This window comes from Uloborus diversus, chromosome 1, assembly GCF_026930045.1.
Source record: "Uloborus diversus isolate 005 chromosome 1, Udiv.v.3.1, whole genome shotgun sequence".
Classification (NCBI taxonomy): Eukaryota; Metazoa; Arthropoda; class Arachnida; order Araneae; family Uloboridae; genus Uloborus; species Uloborus diversus.
In genome coordinates, this window is record NC_072731.1 from 110,580,963 (window position 1) to 110,603,017 (window position 22,055).

Genomic DNA, 22,055 nt, shown 5'->3' on the forward strand with positions numbered 1-22,055 from the left:
AAGCAGTATTCTATGATATTAGGAGAAGTGGTTCAGAGGCTATTCTAACTTAAATTTTTTAAAAGACCTATGAAAAATTTAAGTTTTGATGATATTTAAGGAAGGAGGTTTGGAGGTCTTTGTGCGAATATTTTCTGAAAATGAAGTCTTAAAAGCGTGATTGTAAGACCATATTTAGTGACATTAGGGACGGCATTCTTTCGAAATTGAAGCTCTAAAAACACAATTTAAGTGATTTTCGAACGGAGTTTCAAGCGATGTTATTTCGAATTCGGAAGCTTTCTCGAAATTTTGTGAAATTGAAGATCTGGAAACGAAATTTGAGATGCTCCGTAATGCTTTTAGCGGGGGGGGGGGGGGGGGGGAGTGATTCGGCAGAATAGCATTTTGAAAACTTTCTTATTTTCAGGCGAACTAGAAAAAAGAAAAGAAATAGGACAGAGAGGGAATAGCTGACCAATTTGTGAATATTAAAGTTTTAACCCAACATCATTATTTTTTCCTTATTAAAATCACTTTGTTGGACGCATCCCCCCCCCTTTAGAAGTAAATATTTTTGAAAAACATTCAACTAAGCATTCTGGAGGGGAGGGGGCACGGGGCGGTGCAACCACAGGGATGTCCTCTGGACCCCACCCCCCTCTGGTTGCGCCATGAAACAGGAGGTGACTGATTATATTTCTGAATTAAAGAATAATACTGCATAGGATATTCCGCTTTAAAATCTGAAACTGAAACTTGCCATTAAAACGAATACTTCCAACTAACGAAATCGTTGAAAAGGCATTGAATTTAATGTCTAAAACAAACACATTGTCCAAAGCTCTTCCTTAATTTCTTAAATTTAATACACAAATAGCTGAAGGGGATGGAGGAATTGAGTAATTATGGTCAAGTCGTTACTTTTCGGAACTAAAAGTTAATCTAAACTATTGTCTACAAAAAATGCATATTACGCACAAATAAATAATATGCTAATGTGCTTACCATATTTTTTAATGTATGATAACATGATTCGGTGGAATTACCAAAGACAGTAAAAAATCACAAAAAGACATATTGCACAAATTATAACATATTCACCGCAAGAACAAAAATGGAGAATAGCAAATTTCTTGCGCTGGTTTGTATACTCAACCATCAACCTTGTGAAATTATAGACATACCGAAATAACATGCATGGCTCTACATATGAAGAAAAATGCCAATGTATGCACTGATTGGCGTCACGTGTTTTCAGTGTAAAAGATTGCTCTTCTGAATAGCATATTCAGACACAACAAGGCATTGTTGTTTTAATGTCGTTTGTTTTAATGAGCAGTATAATTTCACAGGTACTTTAATAAAAAAATGAAAAGTTCAATTTTATTTATTTATTTATTTATTTTTTTTGTTGGAGATTTTTTTTTATTTGGAGCATTGATTCGTAGAGCTCGGCGCCTTTTTGGTTCTGGCGCCGTCGTGCTCCGCACGACCTTGCACATAGGGACGGCGCGGCCCTGTTCCCACCTATCACGACCACTGTCTCTCTGTAAATTAAAATCTTGGTGTTCTCTAAGGAATACTCTGTCTAAAGCAGCAAAACTTAAAAACGTGCTCTCTCTGCCTGCATCAGTGTGAGATATCATGTATAACATTTACGGCAAGTATTAGGTTTTAAAAATTTGAACTAGAACTTAAATCTTGACAAATTTCAAATCGTTACAATACATTAATATTACTGTCTAACTATCATTTTTACCTTCGAAAATAGAAATTTGACGTCAATATAAAAAGGCAAGTTACACTTATCCAATTTTACTCTATGGCATGGCACTAAATCACCATGGAAAGAGCGAGCATAGACATTTTGTAAAGTTTTTTTATTGTAAGCAAAATTTTTCTGCGGAATGTGCTTGCCTGAAAACATACAAAATAACCTATCACTTGAGACCTTCATTCGAAAAACACCGCCAAAAAATCCGTAAAACGGAGTGTTATCGTCTATTAACAACACAGACTGAATTCTTTATTTTCTGTACGGTGGACTATCTGTTTAGCTTTTGGACGTTGAGGATGATTTTAAATTAATCTAAAAACATTGTATCTGTGTCCAAGAACACTATTTTGTATATATTTGTGCTTGATAATAGGGATTGAGTTTTTTTTTTTTTTTTTTTTTGGTTAGCTCACGACTCTTTCTAAGGAAACATTCAATGATTTATTCCCGAATAAAACGTACGTGAAAAGTACTGTTGCATTTTTTTAAGTCTTGGGGAAAGCAAAACCTACAAAGGCGGCACAACGCTTTTCTTTCGGAGCATCACGTAAAAGATTGTCCCACAAGATTTGCAAAAGACAATCATTTGTCTTTGCATTAAGACAATTTACGTACCGGCCGTCTGATTCAACCTCAGACAACGTACCAGTGGACACTACAGAGCCCAAACAATATTCCTCATACTTTTTTGCGTTAAGATGATGTTACTTTTTTGGCAAATGCTTGATTTTCTGTGTTAATTAAAGTATTTTGAAGATTTGAGGCTATAGAAAGTGGTGTGAATGTAGTTTCTTACGCAAATTTAGGTAGAATTAATTCATTTGATTATCCAAAAGATGTGTTGCACTGAAAAGCACCCGGGCAACGCCGGGTAGTAAGCTAGTAACTGCAAAAACTCATTAAAGCCACCATCTTGGATTGATGACGTCATACAGGCCGTCTGACACAAATTCAAGCAAAACACCCGGTGAGTCATAGTTACACAGACCATAAGGAATATAAAAAAATTGGTCTCACAATTTCCTCACGAAATTTCCCACGGAATGTAGTATGCCCCCCTACTAACATGTACTGTTTGACCACGGATTGCATGGAATTGGCTAACATCCAGTTAAGGCGACTCCATCTGAATGAGGGGAAAAATAAAAATTTTATGCGCGTATTCCGCTCATTTGAATGAGACTCTGCTTAATTTAGAGGCTAACATACATCTGCAAAATCTGACATCCCTGAAAACTAATAGATGCTTCCATTTCCGCGTGTAAACCGGATGTTTGCCTTTCCATACAATCCGTGGTTAGACAGTAACAAAAGCGGGTTTGGTTGAATTGTATTCCTTCCATAATTGTTCAATGAAGACGAATTAATAGCAGCAGTCCGAAATTCTTCAAAAGAAGAAGATGATTAGGATGATAGTGATTCGAGAGTAAATAAGATCATTAACAATGATGCTTTTGAGTGTTTCTTAAAATGCCTTGTTTGGTTGGAACAACAGAAACAGTGATTCTTCTATACTCATGCTTTTAACAAAACTTCGGGATAGAGTTGCGCGGCAAAAGGATGGCCAATTTATACCAGGTAAAACTTCCATTTAAACGATTGTAAGTTTTTGTTTCAGAGATAAATTTATTATTAGTTATAATTTTAGTTTATTTAATAACAAATAAAGTACTCATAATAACAGTTCAAAGACGATACTACATATTAAACTAGATTAATTATTGATGAATTCTCGATTATCCGAAAATTTCGATTATCCGAAGTAGGCTCGGTCCCAATTACTTCGGATAATCGAGGTTCTACTGCATTTTACGTTTTTTAAACCCAGTCCCTTGAGAAACGTAATATCGGGCTTTCACTGTATTGGCATTAGGCCAATAACTATCTCATAACGTATTAGCAAAGCAGGCCGTCTATTTTCAACTCTTGTTCAGCAAATGGAATCGTTTACTCGTTTCCCCATCGGACTTCTTATCGAAGCCAAACTATACATCTTGATGAGGCTCCTCGGTCATTAAAATAAAAATAATTTAAAAAAAAAACATCTACATATTTCTGTACATATAGAATGAAACGTTTCTTTTAATGCTACAAAATTCGCAAAAACAGCAATTATTTATATATATATATTTGTGTGTGTGTGTGTGTGTGTGTGTGGACCGTTTTTAAAGATAAATCCGTGCTAAGCTGTTGTCATCACAGCATAAAAATCGTTTTAAGATAGTCAGATTATTTATAATTAACCGAAATGGCGAAAGATTTCATCTGATATTCCATGAAAAACAAGTCATTATAATTCTTTTGCATGACGAAGCGAGATTTACTCTAAGAAGCCATTGTGTTGGGGAAGTAATTAAGTTAATTACTACATTTTAATAAGAAAAATCGTCATACAAAACGTTATTTAAATTGAGCAAATTTTTACTGTAATTCCCTGACATGCCAACGGATGAGGCTGTAATTGCCTCTCATTAAACAAAAAATAACAATAATTGTAATCTTCCTTTGTATGAGAAAAAATAATATTTAAAAAAAAATCTCAACTTGATATCTTTGAAATAACTGCCGTACTCAAAGACAACATAAATATTTTTTTGTCATTATTTTATTTTAATAAGCTACAATAATGCTACGCATTGGAAGTATCCCTCTCTCAACGGCTTCTTGTGTTTACACACTGTCATGTGACACTTCTAACCCTATTGCCCTCAATGTGACATCACTATGGGGTCATTCCATGTGAAATGAGCAAAATTTGAGAGAAAGTGGTGACCGTGTGGTAACAGATGTTTCTGAAATTTTGTATATTGATTTATAATATTTCAGCTTGATATTTTTTATTTTAGTTGTCACATGCAATTGAAAATTGATTCAATTGAATAACACTCGCACAAATGCTAAAGTTGCATTATTGAGGTCTTGTATTTTATTAACGAGTTAATGTAATCATAAGAGTTCCGTACTGTTGTAATCTTTGGAGTATAGCAATTTATCTATTTCGCAGTAACGTATTAAAAGTTTCAATAGTTAACTTTCAATGAATTTGTAACTAAAATATTTCATTTTCAACACAATGGGGTGGTTTCCTTCAGTGAAAAGTACTAGTTTTAGTCATTGAAATGGATAGAATGAGCAAAAAAATATCATGGACCCAGAAAATACTTTCATTTTCCTAACAGTTTTTTTTCAATTAATTTTTTTAAATGTCTGATTTTGAAAACAAGGCGTGGTCTTTATGACGTCACAAATGATGCTTTTTGGCGTATCTTTCTACCACGTTTCCACGTTATGATAATCAAACAGCGAATTAAAATTGCGCTCTACGGTTGCTATCAAACATATCGTTGCCAATGCACGTGAGTAAAGATGCGAATTAAATATTTTGTTCTGTGAATGGCAACATTGAATGGCATTTCATCATTGTCGCACGACAGAAGTGTAAACAATTAAAGCGCACCGATTTAAGTATCTTTTTTTTAATGTTAAACTTAAATAAATTATTTAAAAAATGGTCAGATCCTATGTTTTTTAAGTCCTATGTAATGTCTCTTCCAGGAAAAAATACTCTTAAAATTTTGGAAACGACCCCACTGAATTTTTTTTTCACCGAAGCTTTAAGGAAATATAAGTAGGAAAATTAAATTAATTCTTTATAACATGCTAGCCTTCATAAAAATAACACTTTACTTTTGAGTTTGTCGTTTGATTCCTTTGTCCTCAAAATAATTTTTGAACTTGGTATTTGAGTAAAATGTTGATCTTCACCTTCACATAATCACAAAAATGTAAATAAGGGAAACTTCAGACAGTGCTGAAGTTTGACAAGAATATATAAGCCGATATTTACACTTGTGTGCAAAAGCTAAGGACGAGACGGTTTTTTCAATATAACTTTGTACAAAAGCTTTCCAAATCAACACATTTAATACCGTAAGATCCCCAATACATAAGGACATGTGTAATGTAAGCAACACTTGCTAAAAGAGAAATCACAGGGATAAAAAGAAGCGTTATTGAAAAAGTAGCATGGAGCGCAATGCGACTGAAGGCCGAAACATCCCTGTGATGGGTGTCCAGCAAGAAACATCCGGTCTTTAAGTAGGGGATATGATCTCCCCCGACTGCTAGGCAGGTTTCACAGCGTCTGCCCATGTTGAGAATAAGGGTGACAATGAGTTGCTGAGGCATTGCTGCCCATTCGTCTTGCAGCGCCAATCGAAGCTCCCGAATCGTTACTGGTGGTAAGGTACGAGCTGCCAAGCGTCTGCCTAGAAAATCCCATACATGCTCGATGGGATTGAGATCCGGAGATCGTGCTGGCCAATCCATACTTTCAATATCCTCACTCTTTAAGAGCTGTCCGGCAGCTACTATGCGATGACATGGTGCAATTGTCGTCCATGAAAAGGAACTGCGGACACATAGCGCCTCTAAAAAGACGCACATATGGAAGAAGAATTTCGTTACAATAACGGGTTCCGTTGGCTGAACCTGCGTCGAAGATGTGAAGGTCTGTACGACTACCATGCATGATGCCTCCTTAAACGAGAACACCCCGACCTCCATACCTGTCCCTTTAAATGATGTTCGAGGGATGATTGCGACTTCCCCGCTCTCTCCAGATGAGTATGCGATGAGAATCGCTACTCAGACTGAATCTGCTCTCATCTGTAAAGAGTACTCGTCCCCATTCATTGTCTCTCCAATTCCGGTGTTCCCGGCACCACAGAGAACACCTTCTCCGATGGGAAGGCGTTAGAGGTACGCACCGTATAGGGCGTCGTGCAAACAGACCACCACCGTGCAGTCTTCTGGCCACGGTAAAACGCGATATCGGTCGTCCAGTCGCCTGTGTCGTGTGTCTAGCGATTTCTCCCGCTGTCTGTCGCCTGTTTCTTCTGGCCTGTAAGACGATATACCGGTCATCTGCGGGTGTGGTTCCTCGTGGACGACCACTGCTGAACCCCCGGATAGCTGTTCCTGTAGTTTGAAATTGTCTCCAAAGTCGTGAAACGATGCTGTGAGCAATTCCTAACTCTGCAGCCACACTTGTGAAACTGCGGCCTTCCTCCAACTTCCCAATAATTCGACCTCGGGTAAAAGCATCCAGATGTCGTCTAACAGATTGATTATTCGCCATTTCTCGCTGAGGCAGCAACTCGGTTTGATTTTAACTGCTATACGGCGTTCAATCTCTTTGCCAGAAATACTGATCTTACACCGACAACATGCTTTATACTACTCAGACACTCCCCCATTACGTCTGCCTGCATATCTGCGCATGAGCTACCGTACATCACCTTACTTAATCTCCTGATTGGTCTTTCTGTCCGCTCTGCCTCTTCGTTCAGCTGATATGCTAATTTTTCGACTTCGTCCTTAATTTTTGCACACCAGTGTATATTATTTTGCCTGACGAAACTCGAAATTGCCTTTTGATTTCTAAGCTTTAACATAAATTCAAAGAAATAACACTTTTTTGTACTTTATGTAAAATTCCAGAAATTCAAACGACTAGATAAACGGCTAAATACTGAAAGTACATTCAACATTTATTTCTCTTTTTAAAAAATGTACAGGCATAATGTAAAACTTTGACCAAAAAAATGCGATAATATTTATGTCTCAAGCAATAATGATAACAATAAACTCAATGGTATGCTCCCAAAATGTCGCGGTCAAAATGTCACCGGGCCAAAATGTCGCCCGCCCATAATGTCGCAGGGCCAAAATGTCATCGGCCCAAAATGTCACCGGTCCAAAACTCGCTCCATTTAATTAGTACGAAAAATTTAAATGTACGTCGATGCTTTTCAGCATAAAAGTAGCAAAAAAAATATTAATTGACTTTCAAAATAAGTTCCATGAAAAATTCCAAACATTTTCTTCTGTCTCACTTCGTAAACGTCAGACATATTCCAGAAAATAAGTAGTATACAGAAAAACATACGTTTCCATATTTACAAGAGCTTATTTTACGTGACTCACTACATACCAATTGTAAAACGAATAGATCTGTAGCAAAAGACTTGGCTCATCAATATCAATAAGCTATTTTGATAGGTCAAAACAAAAAGAAAGGAGAAGAAGAAGAATTAAATAAAAAAGGTTTTTTTAAACTAGTTTTGAAATTGGCTTTTTGTGAAAATTCCTGATATAATGGCTGAGTCATGGGATCATGTATCCCTCTAAACGAAGGGATCAAGTATCCATAATATGCGATTTTTGCAAACATACTTGCTCTGTCATTAACAATCGGTGGCAATTTACTAAAAATATGTCTCAATTATTAAAGATTGTCTATACTTTAACGTTACAGTTAAAGTACAGACAATCAAATAATATTACTTCGGTATTTTTAAAGTTGTATATAACGGATAATGTAAGCTTCAGAATGCTTTCCTAAAAAAAAGTTTCCCTTGCACATTCTGACAATCATTTCTTGCGCTAAAACAAAATGGCTGAAAAAAAAGTGTTGCCAGTTTTTATGTACAAGTATAACTTTAACATAATTGTCAGGTTTTAAATTTCTACTTCATGATTTTGGTACATTTTTTGCTGTGGGATCATGTATCCCTAGGGATCAAGTATCCCCAGTCTCCCTTATAATAGCGAAAAGTACTGATCGAGTAACGCTCTGGCGTCACCAACAATGAAACTCACTCCATAGCATGATAATTTGATAATATTTTTGGCAATGTTTGACATGCAGGGAAATGCATTATTTTACAAGGCAGAACTGGATCCAGTAACTTAATTGTTTTACTAGTAAGACTAGTTTTAGGAGAATGAAGAAACGAAAAAGTAGTCAACAATGAACGTTTTCTACTGGAGTTTAGAGTTAATCCATTGGAGTTATAGGGTTAAAATTTCAATTATCAAAATATCATCAAACAGGCAATTGCTTCGTTCAAATGTGGAAGCAATTTTCACCCGTCATACCTTGACGAGCGATTTTCTAGTTTTTAAATAAAATTAATTTACGATGCCTTGAACAAGAAACTGATGAATAACTTTACAAACAATAAATAAATAATTTTCAGCAAACATAAGTATAACATATTTTATTATGCAAAAACTTAGTATTATATTATATTATTATTATTATAAACTGATGGTTGAAATAATGTTAGTTTTTTTTATTTAGTTTTCTATTTTGAATAAATATACACAAAAAGAATACTTTTCTAAAGAATATTTCTTCTAGAAAATGATTTCTATAGAGCTCTATTATACATTTTCCTTTGAGCCCGCTCATGACTATACCAACCAATGTCCTGCAAAAACTTATGATCATTTTGCATAATTCTGGTACACTGAGTAGCTGAGAGAGATCTTTCGTTAAGGTCTGTGACAATTGGGTTTTCTTGAGTTAATGCTAAGTTCTTTATCGATTGATGTTCCAATAATCAAAAATAACAGGAGTATTCTAAATTTCTAGACCCCCATACTGTTGAGGGCATCGAAATTTAGAAGAACATGCAATTCTAAAACTCCGTACATTCAAAGGAATTTAAAGTAAATGACATGGAAAAGACATTAAACTCTTTAATAATTCGTTGTTCATTGAGAATTGGTATTTATTACAGCTAAATTACAACATGACACCTGGTGCTCAATGTAAGTGTAATTATATTCCTTTCTTTCAGACAAAAGCCCATTTGGACGTCTTGGCTGATGCATTGCTGCGATGGGCAAGAGGTCGCTATTAAACCTCTGCATATCCAGTATTTCCTTTACATGAGTGGCAACAGCAACTGGAAGGCATCAATGCTACGTCATCAGAACGACGAAAGCTGTTTCGAGCAGTTTGAATGACTCCCACCACCCGACTCACGTGACCTGGGATCTGTGAGGTCACTTAATTCCTTTTGTTCCTACCTCCCAAATGAACTTATTGCAGCCTCAGCTACCGAGTTTGGGCTTGGAATCAATTGCGCAGCTATTTATTGTTTGGGGAATAAGCTTACACATACCCAAAATGAATATGACGGTGTTGCGCCACTTCTGAGAAAAAAAAATGTTTTTTCTTTCAAAAAAAAAAAAAAAAAGATCATTTCAAAGGAAACGGAAATTTGCTACAAATGATTCTTTAAAAAATGTCATAACTCAAATTTCTACGGAAAATGTCAATAGATTAATATCTTTTCTGGTTTATGAGCCACAATCCCTTATAATATCTCGTAAAGTTCTTCAAGCTTTGTCACGTTTTAAAACCTAATGAATTAAGTAATACTGTACTGCATACTGCAGAAAGCGTCCACCAAAATAAACATGATACATACTGGGCAAAAGGGCATCGCACAAAGTTTTTAAGTATAGATCATTAGCCCCAATTAAATATTTCTTAGTTTCTTTTCGAAGTCCCTTCGTCGGTGGCTCGAAATCTCATTTTACTAGATGGTGTTTTTTTTTTGCTAGTAAATATACTTTAAAATGTTTACTGCACCTTACATTCGGATTTCTAAGAAGTGCCATCACCAGTCCAACAGAAGAAGGTCATTCTTCGAATAGCTGAAATTTCCTCAGAATGTCGTTTAGAGTACTATTCTTCTAAGTGGAAAAATGGTAGTTATGTTTCGAGAGTTGATTACTGAAGATGAAACTTCAAAAAATGTTTTATTCAATGAAACGTGGAAGCATTGTTTATTTTTAGTTTCATAATTTTGCTCTGTTTAAAATTATTCTAAATATTATTTTTCCAATTTTAGCGATGTTTTCTAAAGAATTTAACTCTTTTTCGCCCCTTCCTTTTTTATACACTAATGCGGTAACAATAAGTAAACCAAGTAAATGAAGCACAAATGGTCAAGAAAAAATTATTATCCATTTACGTTTTTGTTGTTTTTATTATTTTCTTTATTTTACTTATTTATTTTTGTTTATTTATTTACTTTTTAAAATCACATTTTAGCACCAAACATTGTTTCCATTTTTCATTTGAATAGTTATGAGGGAGTTTTTTTTTTAAATTTATACAGATTCTTCTTATTCGTATGGTCACTATACATCTATTAGTTATTTTGATTGTACCATTAAGAAGGAACTGTTCAGTGCGAAACACGTTTTTAAAAACTTATCAATTGGGGAGAAAAAATTGTTGCCGTAAGTGAATGGTTGAGCAATGAAGTAAACAAAAAGATTTCTAATGTCGCAGCCGATTCCAAGTCCAATTATACGATTCGAAGCTGTGTTCCGTGTCAGATTCTGTGATGTCTTACTTCGAATGACAAGAATACATATCCTTTTTGAAACACCCTGCGATAGACCTATGACGCCGCTTTTTTTTCTTTTTGAAAAGATTATGGTTTGGCTTGTAGCAATCAGAATATGAGTTAAAATCAAAATGAATCGTAATTGGTTAAAACTGTGTCTGCCGGCACGTGGAGAAATTAGAGGTCGTTTACAACGCTTCGTTTTTACTTCAATAGAAGGCCAAAGTTGGCAAATATTCTCCATCTTTTACCAGCAGACACGTGATACATTCCAACTCCAGTCTTTTGAGAAGTTATTTCGTTGAACAAGATACCAAACACATTCTTCGTGTGTTACTAATTGAACGAGCTCATAAAATTAACTATCACCTCATATTAAATACTCACATAGAATATTTACTTGTTAAATATGTAAATATATATATTATATGATATAAATAAATAAAATGACATCTTTAAATGAATATAATTATTCGGCAAATTTCCTTGAAATGGATAGACTGCAGTATTACATCTCAACTTCAATAAATTTTGCCTTTTCTACAAGTTCCTCAACAACTTATTGAAGCAAAGAACATACATATCATTTCAAGTAGATGTGTATTTCCGCAGTATATGTCTCAGACTTAACAGTATCTTCATATTCTTGCATAGTACTTCATTGGCAGGGTTTTTTTTTTTTACTATCCTTCCTTCCCTTTTTTTTTTTACTAGCTTCCGTTTTACTCCGAAAGGTAGAAATGTCCTTGAGAATGGACCCTATTCATCTGACGACACCGCGGGTATTAAATGTCTTCCGTAGTGCATTGTGGGTACTGTGGCAGACAAATATCCAGCTATACGGAATCTGATAACACTTGCTGTGTTATGCGGCTAATAAACTCTTCTTTCTATTTTAAAAAAAAAAGAGATCTTTTAGAAGTTTTTAACTATTAACACTAGTAAAAAAAAAGAACTTTTTGTCTGCATCCTGGTTGTAAATAGTCAATTCCTACTAACAGGGCCGGATTTAGACTTAACGGTACCCTAACCTATTTCAGGTATGGGGTCCCTTTTGTAGTTTGAACAATGTTTCTCTCGGTGGTGTAAGAGACATTTTTTTTCTCCCTTTTACTATGTATTGTTCCTTTCCCCTGATACCTACAGCAGTACTTTTACTTTGTTTACCGTTTTTAATGTGTTTTCCATGATGTCCTGTTTGGATTGACCTTAAGAGGGAGAATGGTATCAAAAAAGAACTCCCCTTTCAGTTGAGTATAGAATATTCCCAAATGTAGGGGGCCCGGGAGTTTCTCCCCCCGGTGGAAATTTTGAAAAATAGATATAAAATTCTGCATTTTGAAGCCTTATAAGATGTAGCTGGAACTACAAAAACGTCAGGACAGAAATAGGCAAACAAAATCTTTTTTAAAGTATTAATCTCTTTCGAAAATTAAGATAACACACAGTAAAAACTGCTTTTGATTCGACAAATCAATGACAGCAGTTGACAGAGAGAAAGAGCGCGGAAAGAGAGCAGACAATGCATTGTTACTTGCTCCCATTGGCTTTCGGTACAATTAGTTTTTAATCGCCCCTCCAACCCACCGATAAATACAACAATGAATTGAACAACAAATTATCAATAGTAAAAAATAGTTTAAAAGAAATAGTGTTCAGTTTTAGAAAATAGTTAACAAGATTGTAACATACTGGCCATTTAAACAATTCATAATTCATGCACTTGATAAGAAATAAAATTGAAGCCCACTATGCTTGGGATTTTCAAAGACTTATGTAATTATTTTCAAGGACTCTAGAACAGTTAAAATTTAAATAACACATTTCATTTGTACTTCCCAATCTTTGATATTTTAGTAATTGATTGTAAATGTTTACAGTCCTGTTCTAACTTTGTAAGAAACAGTTATTTTAAATTTAAAAGAAAAAGAAGCTATAGATTTCTCATGTCAACAACTTTGCTTCAGTTGCAAATGGGGCAGAAAACGAAAAGGAATAGAGGTAGTGTATTTCTTTTTGTTTCCCATGTTAAACAGATTGATAATTTGCAGAAGTAAGCTAAAAGCAAGCAATAACTAAAGAATTTCCAAAATACTGCATTCGGAATTTTTTAAAAGCAAGAAATGAAACACGTGAGTCACAAAAATTTGTAATGTGTTTCAGAAACGAGAGAACCATGGTTTTTACATTTTTGGTGCAGGATGTAGCAAGGAGCTGAATTTGACATTTCTTCACCCTACCCCCTCCTATTTGTGGTTTGTAGTCACACTTTTACAATTTTTCAAGGTTTTCACGCGCTAGAAAATGAAATTTATTTTTTCATGTACTTTTCTTTTCTTTTTTGGGAGCAAATTACGCTAATTTCTGGGGGAGGGGGGTCCCTAACAAAGCGGGGGCCCTAAGCTATAGCTTGCTTAGCGTGTACGTAAATCCAGGCCTGCCTAATAACTTTAGGTCAAGAAAAATGAATATGGAAGTGGATTTTTTTTTATTAGCTCTTGTTTTCAAGATACATAAAAGCCCACAGGAGAAAAATGCACAGCAACCACACATTGATTTAAAGGTAATGTTAAACACGAAAAGAAGAATTCTGTGAAATAAATGTTATTAAATAGGTCCTTTTTTATTAAACAATGCCTTTTTTTTTTTTTTTGGCACGTCAAAGAGGTATAGAAACCTTTTTGAAATCAAGAACCATCTCTTGTAATAATTCAGCAGTATTTAGTGAGCATCAACTCAGCCCAATGATCCTGATATCTGCTTTCCATTGTAAAGCTATATTCGTGAAACCTTTCCTCATGCTCACTTCTCATAGCCTTAGTTTTTAAACAAAATATACTGGAAGAAGTGAACAAAATAGTTTCAGAGAGACATCATTCAACAATGGTCACAGAACTTCCGCAGAGATTGTTTGACCTACTGTTTTTAGTTCTCGTCTTCTCTGCTGCATAGAAATACTTGTAATATAAGCTTCCTGGTTGTTTTTTTCTCCCAATGCAATCCCCCCCCCCCCAGAAAAAAACACAGATTTTCATAATTGCGCGTATTTGAAGGGCAGTTAAAAATACTCTCATTAACTTTAGCTTGAATACGTCTGGGAAATTTACCTCTAAAGTATCGGAAAATTGTCTTTGTTCACAGTTTTCACGATGTTCTTTATTATTTTCAGTAGAATGAGCAGGGGTGGAAGCCGAAGTAGGTGGATCTACTTAGAACTCCAAATTTTGGCTGATTTTGGGCATTTCTCCTCCCAGAATTTAAATTTCTTTTCATGTAGTGAGATTTTCTATCCCAACCTAGGGTCCAAATTTAGAGGACAGTCAGTCCCATGGGGGAGTTTCCATCTGCCAGGAATCTTCTATCTGCCAAGAGCATTAGTGAGAATTCACTATGCTAGTTGGCCCTGCATTTTGAAAACTAGAGCTAATCTCAACTTTTTATGGTGGTTTTCGTGTTTAGCGAGGCAAAATACTTCGGAAATAGCTATTTTTGAGCCGGATGCATTTTCGGTGTTGACTAGTGTAATCATTTCAAAAGAATGATGAACGATTCATTTGATGCGAAATACTGTTCATAATCTTTTTTTTCCCCCACGATTTAATATTCCTTGTTTCCTCATAAGAAACATAGTGAAATCTAACATTCTCTTTTTACTTTCCCTCTTTCTCAGCATCTTTCATGCAGTCATAAGTCAGTATAAGTCCTAAGCATGCTCATGATGCATATGAAGTCCAACGGCTGAAGGTACCGTTGCCAAACCGTGAATAGGGTCCATTGACGTTTAAATTAATATATCTGCTTATTAAAGTCGTAGAAAAACGAAACCTGCCTAAACATGGTGCCTGAAAAATTACGAACCTATCGATAACTGGTTCGATCGTCAACTCTTTGGCGTTGTCGAGAAGTTTGAGTGGCATGCAAACATTGCTAGATACATTCGGATTTTAATATTTGAAATAAACTCAAATATAGTGCCGTCATCTGTAAAGTATTAGTAATGTGATGCAATAATTATCAATGGTTTGCCGAGCCTCAATATAGTGTGCTCTAAGAGCGTGAGGTTCCTAGCGTAAAGCACAGTGAAATATAGTAGCACAAAAAATGACTTGCCTCATAAAAAGTATCTAATCACTTTTTTTTTATTGCTTTCAAAAATTTATTTGATCTTAAATTCAATAATGTAATATTTGATCTTATAATCAATAATATTATAAAATAAATATATAAAATTTAAGATTGATAATATATTTGCAAGAACACCTTTCAGCGCGCACTTTGAAAGTTTAGTCCCTTGTAATATGGATAATATATTTTTATAACATAATATTGAATTAAGAAAAAAACGAAATATTTCCGTTTTAATCAAACTTAAGGGCACGCCGCAAGAAGCACCAAATGGTATTATTGCTTCTGAAGAATATTTCGCATGATGTAGGAGGCGATGTAGCACTCTAGCCTGTTAATTAACTCACAGGTGGCGCTACTAAAACATTATATTTAAGGAATTGGATTTTAGTGGCTACATCTATGATCTAACTTAAGTAGATCGCCTGCTACATGAATACCAAATTCTGTGAATTGATATGTAGAAGAATTGCAATACGTTTGGTCTTTTCGAAGCACTTTAAGCTATTTTAATATGTTATATTTCTACTATCCATTTCTTGGAAAAGTGTCAAAATAAAAAAAAGTTGATAATTTACTGTAAATATGAAAGTTATCCCTTTTCTATGCAAATACAAGCCAAACGAAGATTTTAAAGCAGTGCAAGCGAATACCTTTTTAATTGTTGGATTTCCTAAAGTTTATTTGAACATAGATGCAAGATTGAATGAAGAAAGAACACCCAATTATCAGTATTGCATGACAATCCACCTTAAAACTTCACCACACAGAGTAGCTACGGACCAGAGGACAAATTGAGCTTAGCGCCTCCTTTGGAGAAAAAATAAAATAAAATAAAAAAAAATTTACTATCTTGCCATTGCCATCTGGGATAAGCAAGGCCTGTCAGGCCAACGAAACATTGGTTGCATTTAAATTGGGTTTTTATTTTTGATTACGTAGTCATAGGAGGTCATTCATTTTCTTAAATATTACGGGTAATTTTTCATATAATTTGGAGTCTCAATACAAAAGCGATTCGGTTCATTGTTGTTAGCGACTAGTTTTGGCCAATATTTTCCATTCTTTCCATTTTGTGAAACATATTACTATCTTTTCATTCCTCTCCTTCTATAATTCATTCAAAAACAATATATATGTATATGAACAGGTGAGGACAAAACTGGTGTAAGTCACGTTTTTTTAGCCTACTTTCCCAGTAAAACTCAGAAAAAGAAGAAAATCGCATGAAATAAGGCTTATGCAATCTTAAAAATATCGCAAAAAACAAAAAAAAGTCAAAAATAAATAAATTAATTAAATAAATATCAAAAAATTAAAAATTGGAAAGTAAGGTATTGAGATGGGGGAAAATGTCGGTCTGTCTCCCCCCCCCCTAAAAACTTTTGAATGAACTTTTGAATGTTCAAAAAAACTTAACATTGGCGCCTACGGGGAAATTCAAGGCGATTCCGAACTGTGAGGTGAACTTGCTTCAAACAAACTTGTAGGAAAAAGGTTTGATGGAAAACATGAATAAAAAATATTTTTGATTTGAACAATTTTCCGTTCAATTTTGAACAGTTCAAATCCCTTAACATCAGCGCCTACAGGGAAACTTGAAGTCAATGTAGATTCCGTACTTGAAGGCGGATTTACTTCAAACAAATTTTGTTGGAAATAGCTCTTGACGACAAACTCCAGACTCCGACTCCAAGAATTTAGGGGCACCTGACTCCGACTCCGACTCCTGTGCCCGACAATCAGTCGGACTCCGATTCCGACACCTTTATCCCAAAGTGAGATTGACTCCGACTCCGCAGCCATGGTTTTAACTGCGAAATAATTATTGTTAATATGATTTGTTTTTATTTTCACTCTAAAGTTTTAATTTAGGTATTCAGTTTTCGGTGGCTTTGTGTTTCTACATAAAGATATGCGGGTTTTTTTTTTTTTTTCGTTTTTTTTTAAAGATGAGTGAGGTATATTTTATTCCTAGAAATCAGCTTGAAATACTGAAAAATTATGTTTGAAACAATGTGCGATTTTAGTTATTTTTGAGAATATTGATCAGGTACTAGAAAGTAGGCTCGTTTAGTTCTAGACGGAACTTCTTGTTTTCTATTTATAATTTGTACTTACACCATCAGAAATTAGTTCTAACCTCATTCTATCCCATGCGAAAGTAGTGCAAGTCTAGGTAATGCGTAATACCATTTGCCAACAGAGAGTAATCGTAAAACGCTACAGCAGCAGTGTTTTGTGAAAAAGTGGCTACTAAAACATTAAATTACTCAAAATCATGATTTGTTGACTCACCACTTTGCTCTTTAAACGGCTTGTACAGTCTGACCACCGATGAGGTGGAAAGGCAAGCATCAGGTTTACAGGCGGAAATGAACGTATTTATTAGTTTTTAGGGGTGCCAGTTTTTGCGCATGTGTGTTAGCCATTGAATTAAGCACGTTTGCCAATTCCATATCAACCGTGGGTAGACTGTAACTGTGTAGATTTTTTCCTTGTTATCAGCCAGCTACCATATCCCAGAAGTAGATGCTTTTTCATCAGTGATGCCGGGCTTACAAATTACGTACGGAAATAACGGATTTTTAATAGTGCAGTAGAAATAAGTCAAAAAACACCTTGGTGTCAAACAAACTGCAACAGAAATTATTCTTATGGTAAATGGTAGGTAACACACTCCTAATAAACATACTAAAAATATACATCCGTACTGTTGGGACAAATGCGTTTTTTGGCCTTTTTCTTGAAAATTCACAAAAAAATTTAAAAATAAAAAAAATCATGTGCGGTATCAAATGAAAGGAAATTTTACGCTGAAAAGGAATGTTATATGAGACTTAAAATGAAATGAAGATGCGTGAAACATCCTTATATATTATTTCTGTAGCCTGTATTTGGTTTCTACGCCAGATTTTCCTCAATTCTTGATCAAATTCTTTGATTTACGCCTTATTTTAAAGCTTATGGTGCTGGCTACTGACGAAAAATAGACCCACGGCCTAAAAATTGTTTTTTTTTAGCCGAAAAACCCGTTTTAAAGAACCAGAATGAGGTTTTCGGTTAAACTTATAACTTTAATTTGCGCTATGACCGACAGAGCTGAATAGCTTGATCGGCAGAGCGTTCTCTTCGTAACCAGGAGAACGCGTGTTCGGGCCCACATCCGGACAATCTGCAACAAAAAATTAGAGAAATATCGCGCATTACATGAACACTTAATTAAGTGAATAACAACTATGAAGGAATAGAAAAAATGAGAAGGAAACGCTCCTTGCTGATATGAAAACTTGAAGTGACTTTGTGCTACATTACTTCGGAATTGTACGTGTTTTTTTTTCTTTTTAAACTTTGGCTCTGGTAAGAAAATTAAAGCATAATGTAAGTGAAAATATAAGTAACAGGTTTAAGATTTCAGACTACAATAGAATTGTTTTTTGTTCAGAAAAAAATAATAAATCGTATATTGAAATATATATTCTTCTAATGAGTTTTTGACTCTTTGTACAAATAAAAAAATTACTACCTCAATTTGAAGGGTAAAATATATTTTTTTTCTTCTTTTTGCAAAAAAAAACAAATAGCTTATCACATTTTTACTACATTCGAAAAGCTACGCTTAAAAAAGAGCATTGTTCAATTTATTTTGTATTTTAACCGTGCTGTTAAATGATGAACACGTGCTGCCATCTAAGTCATAACGGTTCAAACAGCCTGCGGTAACAAATTGTAAAAATTTTCAAGAATAAAAAAATATTTCTTCAATATCTTATCTTATATATTATTCCCTTCTCATTTTAAAACTTATCAGACTGGCTAAAGAAGAAAAAAAGACTTACGGTCGAAAAATCAAGTTTTCGAAAACGCCCCTTGCTGTTTCAAAACCTTGATGCTGCCTGTAGTTCTTATGCATTTTTTAAAAGCAAAGTTCTAATGCAGTTTTCAATTTTTTACGTCGCTTTCGGCAAAAAAAAAAAGCCTGTGTGTGTGTTCATATTTTAATAAAGCTTAAAAGCACTGGATTTAGTTGTTCGGTTAAATTGATAATTTTTTTTCGGTAGAGCGTTCGCTATAAACTATCTGAACTTCGGGCAAGTTTGGGCTGTCCGATATAATATCAAATTTATATTAGTATTATGCATTACATGTACTCATAACATACAAACGTAATAAAATAAATGCAGTGGGAAGGCTACTTGGTGTTTCAACTCCTTTATGCAGGCTATATTCGGATAAGTTGACTGTTAATCGAAGAGTGTTCTTCCTTTTTTTTTAAGCTTTGACTACATCCAGATCACTCAGCATAATGTAAGCATAAAAAAGTATTAGATTTACCTAAAGGAAATCCTTTTTGTGCAGAAAAGCATTTTCATTGTATGCTGAAATGTAGATGTTTCTAATAGCAGTGTTCGAACTTTTGTACAAATGAAAAAATACTACGCCAAATTAAAACTACGAGTTTCACCCAGTAAACCTTTAATTTTTTATTCGCGCGAATACGATATAAAGCATTAAAATTATTATCAACTTCATTAGCAAGAAATCATTTTCTACTCCTCTGCTTACTGCTGAAAATGAAAATACATTTTGTCTACGTTCGAAAAATTACACTTAAAAAACGGACTCAGTTCAACTGGTTTTGGTTTTGAATTTTAAGTGCTCGATTAAAAGAGAAATATGTGCGGGCATTTAAGCCGTAACTGTTAAAGCAACCTTCTATGTGAAATAGTTCAATATTCAAAGATAAAAACACTTATTTTCAATCTAATTTATTGCTTCTCTAGAATGTTCGTTTCAATCGCTACGTGAGATCTTCGTCATTCTTTAATCAAATTCCATGCTTTTCGAATAATTTTAAATCGTATCATGCTGGTTAATGACAAAACATAGAAGCATGATCTTATTATTATTTTTTTTTTTATTTTTTTTTTTGCCAAAAAGCTTTTTTGCTGTTTTTTACTACGCATTCCTTCAATGAATAGCTTTCGAAAAGGAAGGCGCAATTGCTAGGTTTGTTGGGGTGTTGGGCTGTTAATCAGAATGGCGCCAATTCGAATCCGTGCCAATAAATATCTCTTTAATATTTCTTTATTTCCCGTCAGATGCTCACATGGGCAGGATTGTATTTGCCACAACCTGTTTTTTTTACATCCACAATTATTGCTGTTTCACGAGTCACTACTCAGCCACACTTTTAATGATATTTATGTTTGTATTGAAAATATGTACGACCAAAAAGTGAGCGATGATCAAATTATCACAACGTTGTATTTAACGAGGTTTTGTTATTGATGTCTTTAAATCACATGCCTTCTCTTCTGCGCTTACTTTTTTTTCGGTTCTTCTTCATAATGTTCTTTCTTTGAAATTCTTAAAGATCGAAATACCTTATGAAACGATTCAAAGCACAGTGCGGAGTTCCGCACGGGTCGACTAGTACATCTATATTAGAATGAAAAATGTTTTTTTTTTTTCGGCCGCCATCTTGAAAACCATATATATATATATATATAGTTAAAATTAATATTTCGGAATAGGTATTTTATTATAAGATCTATGATCTATTTTTAACAAAACTACATGAAAATTTTTAGTAAAACATTAAAACTTAATTTTTTTAAAATGAAAAACCAAAAAGTGCCGGAAATTTTATTTCACAAAAGTCTTCGTACACTTTGAAAAAAATGTCAGAAAATTAGTAAATAATCTAACTTTTTAAAAAATTATTATTTAGTAGAATATCATGCAGTAACAACAACAGCTTTTAAACGTCTGAGAAGAGATTTCTTTGTTTTCTTTTTTTGTGCAATTTCTGAGTAAGTGTTCAGCTGCACTACGAGTATTACTGTTTCTAGTTCGCTTTTCGTTACAATGGTGTATTTTCGTAATCTAGCCACCAGATATCTCCAAATATGGTCCATTAAGTTTAAATCTGGCAATTGAGGAGATATTTCTAAGCTTAAGGACAAATTTTGAGGCACCAAACGCGAACGTGTGCTTCTTATCGTTATCTTGGTAAAAAAAAACAAAATTGTTTCCGATTACCAAATTTTGGGCTAATAGTCAAAAATTGTTTTTAAAAATATTTAAATGAACAGCATAATTCATTATTTCCTCAAAACATTCCAAATTTCCAAGTCCTGATGCTGAGATGCACCCTCACATAAAAACACCTTCACCGTCCTGATTAACTGATCCAACTAAGTTCTTAAGATTAAATTCCTCATTTTTTTTCTTCCATTTACTATTATACAACAATTTAACCCAAAATGTTGAATCTATTTTCATCTTTAAGTAAGACGTAGTTCCAAAATGTTTTGAGCTTATTTATTACTGATTTTACGACGGAAAGCGTAAGCTTACTGCTTTTCGCAAAAACAGGAAAATTTCTGCGGGAAGAGGTCCCATTTAATCCAGCTAATCAGAGAACTTGGCGAGCAATTTTAGGTAAAAATTAAACGTAAAATGTTTCATTCAATTCGTCAGAAACGTTTTCAGTGCTGAAATGTGTATTTTTCATATTTTTTTTTTTTTAAACTGTAAACCTCCGATCGCGCTTTGTTGACTTTGCCAGTTGACCTTTTCTTACCTTGTTTTCGATCCGATTCTTGTCTTTAAAGCATTTTATCAAACACTTCACTATAGAATGGTATAAATTAACCAATTTAGAGACATTTCAAACCATTTTACGGCTACTGTGAGGGAAAAAAATCAAATTTCGAATCGTGTTTGTTGTTTTCTACACATACTTGCCATTTAAAAATAATAAGCAGAACATTAGGGAATAAATATACAAAAAATTAAAGGCAAATGACTTTATAACATCATTACAATGCAAAAATAATAAAAAAAAAACCACATATGATAATTTTAATTATGAATTTATTCGAAAATATTTGAGTGTACGTTGAATTTTGTCGCGTATTTTTTCTCTGTTTCTTCCTTTTTTGATACAT